At 43.9% G+C, this 9475-nt stretch overlaps 1 protein-coding gene across 6 annotated transcripts in view; it reads right to left on the bottom strand.

The window, feature by feature from the left end:
* Nucleotides 1–681, bottom strand: part of EndoA (SH3 domain containing GRB2 like, endophilin-A) — an 88785-nt gene extending 88104 nt beyond the window's left edge. For 5 of the 6 annotated variants that reach the window (XM_084594148.1, XM_084594145.1, XM_084594147.1 and 2 more), the window contains exon 1: nucleotides 547–681. The gene's annotated coding sequence lies outside the window, so the exon portion shown is untranslated. The remainder of the gene's footprint in view (nucleotides 1–546) is intronic. The other variant, XM_084594143.1, reaches the window with a different exon arrangement.
* Nucleotides 682–9475: the final 8794 nt, after the last annotated feature.

Raw genomic sequence — 9475 nt, forward strand, 5'->3', positions numbered from 1 at the left:
AGGTGTCGTGTGACAGTCAACTGACCGTCAACGCTTGCAATTATACAATGGGCTCGGACTTGCTAAGACAAAAGCTGGATGGCGTAAGAGATGTTTGTCTTCACAAAAAGCTGCCGCGATGAACAGTGGCACATGCAAAATCCCCAGAGACCACTACACCGCTCTCACAACGGCCTAAAAGTGGCGATCAGGGGTGGACAGACACTGCAGTACTTTCCGATCGGCGCTGCCGAGCGCAGCGGTCTTTTGAGAAGGGGGCAAGCGCCTCACACACATCGTGCGGCCCGGGAGTCGGCGTTATAAATGGCAATGAGTTCGCGGCTAGGCCCTTTCATTCGCGCCGCGGGCCCGGCGGAAGGCCCATTTGGAGATGTGCCACCGGGTTGCACCCCCACAACCTCTCCCGGTGCTAGACGGACTCAAAAACCGCGAGCTGCGCTGTTCTCTGCCGGGCCGTCCTGTGCCGCCCGAGCACACTCCGCAGCCGCTGACGGCGCCGGAAATGGCGAAAAAATGACGAGGAGAGAGGGGTTGCCGAGCACTTGCCTGCACAAAAAAGTAGTTGTGGATCGTAATCCCACGGAGACGGCACAAAGGTCCAAACACCGGTTCGAGATGGGCACCGACCACCAACAACCGATATGCATGCACACACACACAGGAAGTCGTGATATCCCGTCGGCCACCGCGAGTGCCGCAGTTTCCCAGAGACATCTGGCGGCCCCGCGGAGAGGCCGAGAGGCGCTAGCAGACGACGCCGGCAAAAGGGAGCGAGTTTCGATTTGAGAAATTTTCCGCGGTGCGCCGTGATACCGCAGTTGAGTTTATTCTTTTCTGGCACACTGGATATGGAGAAGAACTTGCCGATTTTTCACAGATTTTCAGCTACGCAGAAGAGACCCAAAGTGGCACGTGAATCATTTACTGCGGTTGTTGGTTAGGGCCTTACCTCATTGTTCGCCTGAGGCATTGTCTTGTCTCAAGGACAGTGCTGTGAAAATGCGAATGCGTCTAATCGCTTACTACAGGTGGCGGTCGTACGTGTCTCTAAAAGGACGGGGAGCTATCGTGCATGTAGCCAAAATGATTCGCTTGCAATAACGCTCTGTAACTGGAGTGAAAACACTGCATTGAAGCAAATTAAAAATGTATGCATTGGAGCAAGCTCAAGTGAAAGAGCGTAGGGTGCCAAGGTGTGATGAAAAAATGCTGCTCCAATCGTTTTTTTTTTTTATCTCCAATAAAATAAAAGCCTCTGTCTTTAGACTAGAGAATACAATGAAAGATTAATGCATTAGAATATACGTCTCCTGCAGTGTATTGACTTAAAACAGGCAGCCGCGCGTTCTTTTCCTCCTTTACTTTAGTTGGCATGCTTGTGTGTGCTTCTTGTCTTTTTCAATTGAGGAATTAAGTATCATGACTTCAAAAGGGAGAGCGCATGGTATCATCCTCTGAAACATCGAAGGTTGTGGATTCGAATCCTTTCATTGCTGTTTCATTTTCACAAGGGCTAGGCATCTATTATTATTATTATTATTATTATTATTATTATTATTATTATTATTATTATTATTATTATTATTATTATTATTATTATTATTATTATTATTATTATTATTATTATTTTATTTATTTATTATTTTATCAAATATAACTTCCATTTTCTAATGTATAAATAGTATTTATTTCCCTCGTGCCTTTTCTTCTGTTTAATGCTGTCTGTGTCGTCAACTGTTTGTTTATCGTTTCTTATTGATATTTTAACTTTAAAACTGCGTATTTGATTGTGCCGCGTTCAATTGTATTTCTTTATTCTGTTTCCCTGTATTTCTAACTTGTATTTTAGGTCCTACATACTTGCTGCGCCTAGATTGGTTGTTTATTTTCTGCATATTTCTGAATTACTATATTCAATGACTATCCTTTGTTCTTTTTTTTTCTGTTTATCGTTTTTTGTGATGGCATGTCCATTGTCACTGTCACTCATTGTCATGACATGACAATGAGTAACATGTCTGCAAGACATGTCACTCATTGATTTCGTTATCTACGTGATTTATTTTATCTAAAGTCAGTTTTATGTGTTATTCGTTTCTTCTGTTGTCTTTTTTTTTTGTGTGTAAAGCTTGCTTGTGCATTTTTTATTCTTATTTTAGTTGCAGCACCAAGACCATATGGTTCTTCCTGCGCACATTAAAATAAAGATTGTTATTGTTGTTGTTGTTCTTCTTCTTCTTCTTATTATTATTATTATTGGTTTGGTTTGGTTTGTTGGGTTTAACGTCCCAAAGCAACTCAGGCTATGAGAGACGCCGTAGTGGAGGACTCCGGAAATTTCGACCACTTGGGGTTCTTTAACGTGCACTGACATCGAACAGCACATGGGCGACTCACTTTTCGCCTCCATCTTATTATTATTATTATTATTGTCGTTATTATTATTATTATTATTATTATTATTATTATTATTATTATTATTATTATTATTATTATTATTATTATTATTATTATTATTATTATTATTATTATTATTATTATTATTATTCACAGTTGTGGTAGTAGCTGCAGTAATATAGGGGGGTGGTAGCAGTAGCTTATGGGAGTTATTCTCGCAAGAATGCGCCGCCGAGGCCGGGATTCGATCCCGGGAACTCCGGCACAGTAGTCGGGCATTTTACCACTGCACCACCCCGGCGGGGCACTCCTCGGCGGAAATCGTGAACCGCGCGCGTGCACGCTCAACCGCCGAAAAGCCCCGAGTCAGTTGCTCCAGGCGCACTCCTCGACTCGTCTCCCGGTAACGCCGGCAGGAAAGAGGGAAGCCCGCGGCAGCGTCGCCGCAGGAGACCAGGAGGCGGCGGGGGGTGGCCAGCGTGCCCTCGCCTCCGCCAACCTCTCTACCAGCGCGCGTAATCACGCATGTTAACTACGCGTCGTCGTTATATAAGAGGCAGGGGATTGTGAATCCCCACAAGCTGTAGTTCAATAGTAAGAGTGTGTAGTACGGTTTTGTTTGTGAGGTTTAACATCTCAAAGCTACTCAGACTGTTAGAGACGCCGTAGTGGAAGGCTCCAGGAATTTCTACCGACTGGGGTTCTTTAACGTCCGCTGTCATCGCCTAGCACACGAGCGCCTTGGTTTTGTTGGTTGGTTTGGTTTGTGGGGTTTAACGTCCCAAAGCGACTTAGGCTATGAGAGACGCCGTAGTGAAGGTTGGTTGGTTTACAGGAAGGGAAAGGCGCAGTATCTGTCACATTTGTTTCTGTGGACACCTGAACCGCGCCGTAAGGGAAGGGAGGAGGGTGGGAGTGAAAGTGGACAGAGGACTCCGGAAATTTCGACCACCTGGGGTTCTTTAAAGCACACGGGCACCTTGCTTTTCGCCTCCATCGAAAAACGGCCGCTGAGGCCGGGATTCGATTCCGCGTCCCATGGGAACAGTAGTCGAGCGCGTACTAATAATAGTAGTAGTAGTAGCAGTAGCAGTAGAAGTAGAATATTGGGCTTAACTTCTCGAATTGGCAGCTGTGTTACTACTGGGCGGAGGGCTTCCGATTTATTTCGACCACCTGGTGTATTTTGCCGTGCATCGGCATCGCACAGGCGAGGGGCGCATTGCGGTTCGCCTCCAGCTAGACGGGTCCACCGCGCCTAGGATCGAACGCGCGTCCTAGAGGTCAAAAACTCGAGTGTCTTAACCATTGAATCACTGCTGGGGGTTTTGTCCGATTACCGAAGTAAACAATGGATGCTTCTTTAACTTTGAACATCTGCCTTCATCATTTATAGCCGCCAATAGCCAGAAAAATTGAAATAAACAAGAGGTCTAGATATTAGCATAGGCGATTTTCTCTTGGAGAAGGTGCTATTGAGAATGTTGCCCGATCAGTAATGTAGTCTTGGGGGAATCGTCCCACGAATACTGCTGATTCGATGTTCTTATCAAGGTGGGGGAAGTGATGATGTCCCAGCTAATACTATCACTGTCACTGTTGTTTTTATTTTTTGCTCCGTATAGAAATGGCACACAGCTCCGCCGGGCCGCTTTTGGGTGGAGGCGGCTAAAAGCAAGGCGCCCGTGTGCTGTGCGATGTCAGTGTACGTTAAAGAACCCCAGGTGGTCGAAATTTCTGGAGTCCTCCACTACGGCGTCTCGAATAGCCTGAGTCGCTTTACGACGTTAAATCCCATAAACCAAACCAAATCAACCAGAAATGACACACAACCAAGACTGGCCATTTACCTTGATTTGTTACAGTCCCAAGAAAAGAAAAAAACGGAAAAACAATTCCAGCTGACATATAAGTCGTTGTCATTGTTTCCCTCCTAAAAATCTCTTAAAAATGGCAGATATTAGGCGTTTGAGCAAGTCAGGTTTACTGACAAATATAGTTGAGGGTGGTACTGGGGCTTCCTGAGCTTTAATTTTGGAGACAGAAAAAAGGAAAACATAGTTAGGAATAACAAAAAGATAGTATAAAAATAATAGACGAAGAATAGTTCCCAGATAAGTCAGTTCACTAGTCCCACGCGAGATGGATGAAGCATCTGAAACCGTCTGCAATATTACTGGAACCAGGTGAATAGTATGATGAATTATAGCTAACAGAGATGAGACATAATGATATTGAAGAGATTATAAAGTAAACAAAAAAGCATAACCCTGTTGTCGCATTAGAAACTGCTTAGATATTCCCATACCGCTATTGATTTATCTTTGCGCCTCTACAGTGTTTGTCCCGAGAGAGGAAGAAGCCTGGGTGATGACCGTCTTCTTTTTTTTTTTTTTCAGGTTTGTCGCACGAGAGACTAAACACATCAAATGGGTTAAACGGCAAGATAAGTGATAAAAAAATAAATAGAGCATTTTGGTGTAACCCAATCTATATTGAAGAGTACTGGTCTGAGGATATGATACACGGCATCTCTGATAGTATGCGTCGCAAATGTGAACTGCTGTTCAATAATGACGACACTCTTATTTGTTCTAAAAATGACTATATAAGTGCAAAAGGAATTCTGTGAAAACAATATTGTTCTGGCTAAACGAAAAGAAGTTGACTTTGCGCTATTCTTTTTTTTTGCAATGTTGGGGTGCTAAAGCCCATTACAAAATTAAAACGCGGTTTGGTTAACTTACAGAACATATATCTTGTGCACAGCGGCAATAAAAAAGTTATAGTGTGCAATGAAGTCGTCTTACGCAAGGAAATGCGAAAGTATTGCGAATATCTCTCACGCCACCCGGCGGATTCCTCCGACACTATGCTCGCGGGCATCGTCTGTACTTGTCAAGATGGCGTATGGCGTATTTATATCGGGTAAATGAAGGAGAGGCGCAGATGGAACTTCATGAAGACAATTATGTTCACTTCACATCGCGACAATGTGTTGCAATATTAGGGTGATAAAGCTCTATACAAACATCTCTAAAAACCTCTCTGCACCCCAATTCTTGGCTTATCCCCTGTGCGGGTATGTGCCATAAGTTTAGAGGTCAACAACACCTATACAATCTGTGTTTCAGCTTTGAAAGATGCGTTCTCGGGTGCGGTGGTAGTATAGAGCCTAAGACTACACTATAAAGAGTCGTATACAAGGCTATTTGTTAACCGAGGTAACCAAACCTATCCCGCTGAAATAAGTCACTCCAAGGTTGTCCATTGTTGCCTTTGTTGTTTGCTCTACATCTTAAATACTCGGCATTAATAACAACTTGAAACGTGAAATTGGTTTTTGTCTTATGCTATTTATGTCGCTTTTTCTTTTTCTTTTTTTTTGTTCCGACAAGAAAGTGTCGATGCTTTCCTTTTGATCGAACAGTTTTTCGAGGTATCAGGTACGGCTCTTTAGGCAAATCCAAAGGATTTCGTTGGGTCAGTGGGGTACAAGGCCGAGCCCTTTTGGTGGAATATGCTGGGATTGTGGTCCCCTTCGCTACCCAGGGATTCCTATGCACCAGGTTCACAACAGAGGAGCATACCGGGATTCAGAAATCTTGGCTATGAGACGACAAACCCGGGCACGGATGGGTCATCAAATCAGTACTCTCTCGGACACAAGCCGGCAAAATCATCTTGTTTGAGAAGCTTGCTTACATCTCTGCATTGTGCGCGAGAGAAGGCGCAGATATTCACACAGAATATTTGCAATTTTCGTGTGGTGCTCTCAATGGGAGCCCATGCATCGTGACAATCTGTTTCTTCCTTCCTATAGGTTCTGCGGAATAGGCGTTATTCACTTCTTCATGGATCAAATTGCTTCGCGTTTCTTTTTTTCTTTTTCAAGTTGGCACACTATCCCTTTTTAGTAGCTGTATACTTATCATTGTATTGTGGTCCCCTTTGCTACCCAGGGGTTCCTCTGCACCAGGTTCGCAACAGAGGAGCGTACCGGGATTCAGAAATCTTGGCTATGCGGCGACAGGTGAAGAGAGCAGTCGCTGGAGAAAGCTTTGATGTTGGGAAAGGTTGAGGGTTACCGGAGAATGGGTAGGCAGCGAACGCGATGGTTAGATGGCATCCTCGAGGCGCTGCAGATGAAGTTATGTGATGTTAGGAAGATAGTGAGAGACCGCAAAGCGTGGCGTGATATGGTCTATGGGGTCACGAAGAGTCGGACACGGCTGAACGACTGAACTGAACTGATACTTATTAAGCATCTTATTCCTCATTTGCCTTACCTATTCGAACCGACTGGACTGGCGCATGAAGAGATTTTTATAGGGATTCCTCGAGAAGGTTGCGGGCACCTTCAATTCCCCCAGTACGCGATCTCTTTAGATTACCTGTAAACTTACCCAGATCCAGAAGGCAGATGACCCAGAACCCGAGTCTTTGTTCCCTATACCTTTCTATCACTAACCTTATCAGAAATTCCTTGACACCAGCGTTTCAAAGCGCGCTGAGCGCGTGTGCATCTAGTCTGTTGCAGGAGAGTTCTTCCTTTTTTTTTTTTTAATTCCCACGTCAGCGCTCTCTGTTAAGGCATGGGCCAAGGAGATGTCTGTGTCATTACCGGTGAATCATCACCTGTGTAACACGCCAGAGACCATTTATCATTGTCTTATTCTGTGCCGTGATGATATGCTCTTCTGGGATATATTACAGCGAATGCTTGAGAAGGATACTGAAATCACACCACGCAGTATTTAGTTTGTGCCTGTTGAGAAAAACTGTGATGTGCCTTGGGATTTATTTATGGTGATGTAACTACTCGCTTTGTGGAAGAACCTTATGATGGACCGCCATGTCGAATATCCGCGATCATCGAAGCCTTCATTCCGAGAGCAGCGCGCTTCGGTACAAGGACGTATATGCTGCCCTAGAAGAACCGCCAAGCTGGGTACCATACCTCGATGCTTGTGCCTGCCTCCCGGAATTTCGACACTTTTGATGGCGGGGAGTTTATAGTGTATGGCGTGCTGGCATTATGAAGACCAGTGATTCGAGGCATGAGCTGCTGGAATTTATTTGTTTTGTTAAGTTTCCCGTGCAATAAAGAAAAAAAAAAACTGCTGCGATACTATAATGCTGTTGTGGCTGCTCCAAAGGAGCTGATCTGTTCGCTCTGGTGCGAGCTGTTCTCCTCTAAATTGATGGCACATACCTACACAGGGGGATCGGCCATGAATTGGGGTGCAGAGATATTTGTTCTTGAGATGTGTAAATAAACCGCAAAAAAGAAAATATTACTAGGGAAGAGAGAAGGAAAGTAAAATATGAAAAAAAAAGTAATATAAATGATAATTCATAACGCACGCAGGAGGTGAACGCTGTGAGATTTGTATCTACAGATTAAAAAATTCAAACCATATTAGCAAGGCAGACGTTTAGGTTCTATTAAAAAGTTTTGAATGGCGTTAAAAACATACCTGTGGCTGTACACAAGCATGGTGGCACCGAACGACAATAAGATCTGGCTGCTCAAATTAAGTCTTAACTGTTGCAACGACTTCTCCAAATACCGTCTTCTCATCATTGTGAAACGGCGGAAAAAAAGCAAGGAATGTTCTATTGATTCCGGTTCCTGGCAGAATGGGCAGCTGGGAGTAAGCGACAAACCAGACCTGTGCATACAAAAATTTAGGGGCGGGATACGGCAGTGCAGCCTTGCTAGAGACATCAATATGCCGTGATTGACAGGGCTTCTTACTCCAGGAATACTTGATATGCGCGTAGTCATCAGATGTCAAAATAGATACAGCCTGCGGGCTTAATAAGGAGCGCCTACGAAATCGCACTGCTGTAATATGCGCTGTAGCGGGAAGGATAGGAAACACAGGGTCATTGAGAGACTCTTTAGCTTGTCTATCAGCAACCTCATTGGCTGTCACATTGCTGCGACCTGGAACGGCCACACCGTATGTATGAGGCTCAAACGTGAAGGAAGCAATGAAAGAAAGGTGTTTGCGATTCGCGATTCCATATTCAAAGAGTGCGACGAGCCCAAGGAATAAGAGTCTGTAACTACAGCCACTGCTGAGTACGGTGGGTATAGTTTGCGCAGAGCAAGCACCACAGCCCAAAAACTCCGCCTGTAAAATTGGGGTAAAATCCGGAAGTCGAACAGAAAAAGCCCAGTCTAGCTACGGACAGTATATTTCAACGCCTGCCTTTTCATGATATTAAGAGGAACAGTTGTTATCATTATGATAATGGAAATACTTTGTAAATGATCTGCTAATAACCCATTTTAAATGCGAGGTGATAAGTGTTTTGCGCTATTGGGGAAAATGTCATCGTAGACAATTTGAATCGAAGATCCACTGACTTTTGCTGGAAGAATGTCAGAGAGGATCACGTTTAAAAGTTGTAACAAATTTTGCACTAATATTACCTGCGGGGTATGAAACCGAGGTCAGTTGACTCCAAAAAAGGAGGCCGGCTGACAACAAAGCACTGACAGGAAGCGATAAAAATGTGATTCATATACCTTTAGACACGTCTGGACAGTAAAAAATTGTAGTCTAGCTTCAGGCTTCAAGGTAAAGTACACTAGCCACAAATTTGGGAAGCCCAAGACATAAATTAAGCGTTTTCCGCTCCAAAAGAACAATCGGACGAATTTTGTTAGCAGGAGAACCGGAAAACAATACAGATCCAAATTCTAAAATTGGTCGGACATGCATCGCTTTAATCACACAATTCATAGCTCAGTCTTCTTCTTCTTCTTCTCCCTCGTTATAATGGCACATACCCACAGTGGGGGATTGACCAGAATTCGTCGTAGGTGACATAATATAATTGATAATGTCGATTTGATTGTATGATAGATAACCTAAAAATTAGGAGTTCGTGTTGCTAAAATAATTTTAAATTTTGAATCGCGGCAATAGTTATTTTCTTTTTAATCTATTTACAGCTCGTGAGGACATGCTCTGCCGACACATGCTCTATCCACAACTCCTGCCCACGCAACTTTCGAGGCTAGAAATGCTTTCTATTAGCACAATTCGAGTAACCTGACCTA

Source organism: Amblyomma maculatum, chromosome 2, assembly GCF_055883805.1.
Source record: "Amblyomma maculatum isolate TAMU_Amacu chromosome 2, ASM5588380v1, whole genome shotgun sequence".
NCBI lineage: Eukaryota > Metazoa > Arthropoda > Arachnida > Ixodida > Ixodidae > Amblyomma > Amblyomma maculatum.